Source organism: Penaeus monodon, chromosome 25, assembly GCF_015228065.2.
Source record: "Penaeus monodon isolate SGIC_2016 chromosome 25, NSTDA_Pmon_1, whole genome shotgun sequence".
Lineage (NCBI taxonomy): Eukaryota > Metazoa > Arthropoda > Malacostraca > Decapoda > Penaeidae > Penaeus > Penaeus monodon.
In genome coordinates this window covers 39,097,818-39,098,766 of record NC_051410.1, presented here as the reverse complement: position 1 = coordinate 39,098,766, position 949 = coordinate 39,097,818, and positions in this window count along the sequence as shown.

Sequence of the window (949 nt, the reverse complement as noted above, 5' to 3'; positions counted from 1 at the left end):
TTATTTTTATCTATTCTTCTCTCATTATATTATTATTATATTTATTTATATGTATATAAAATCTATCTACTATTATTATTATTTATTTATTCTACTATACCTAATTATACTATTCCTATTCTACATTTAATATATTTTTATTATTTATTATATATAGTATCTATTTCTTTATCTTATTATATTATCTATTTAATATTATCTCTAATAATCTAATATTATTATCATTTCATCTTTTTTAATATTATCTTTATCACTTAATACTATCATTAAAACTATATATTATATATCTATATGTTTAAAATTTAAAGTATACTATATCTCCTTTATCATTCCACTATATAATATCTATCTCTTTATCTATTATATATTTATTTTATATAATCTAATTTTAAAATTTTATGTATTTTATTTTATTTATATTATATTATCTTCTATCCCTTAATTATAACTTTCTATCTATATTAATACATCTCTTAATTTATTTCTCTATTTTATCAATTAATTATATATGTTATTACTCTTCTTACAACTACTTCCTCTATCTACTATCCTTATGTTTTAGTTATTTTTTCTTCCTTTCTATTATCCACTCTTTATTTTCCCATTAAAACTAGTTATATTTACCCACCCCAAACACAACTGTATTTCGTCTTTACTATATATTTCATATATACATAATTGCATTCTCTTAAAATGTATCTGTCCCCTTCCCTTTCCAACTTCCAATATTGTAATGATGATTATTTTGGAAATGAAAAACAATCCATCCTTTAAAGGGGTTCCCTCTAATTTCTCAGGTACCATCTTTCCCCTTTCCTGCTACCTTCAATTTAAAGTTTAGGTTAAAATAAACACTATCATTAGTACTCTAACTTTACTTTTCCCTGTACCCCCATTCTACCACAAAGTTTTACACCAGACCTTTTCCAACGTTTGAATTTTCCATCAG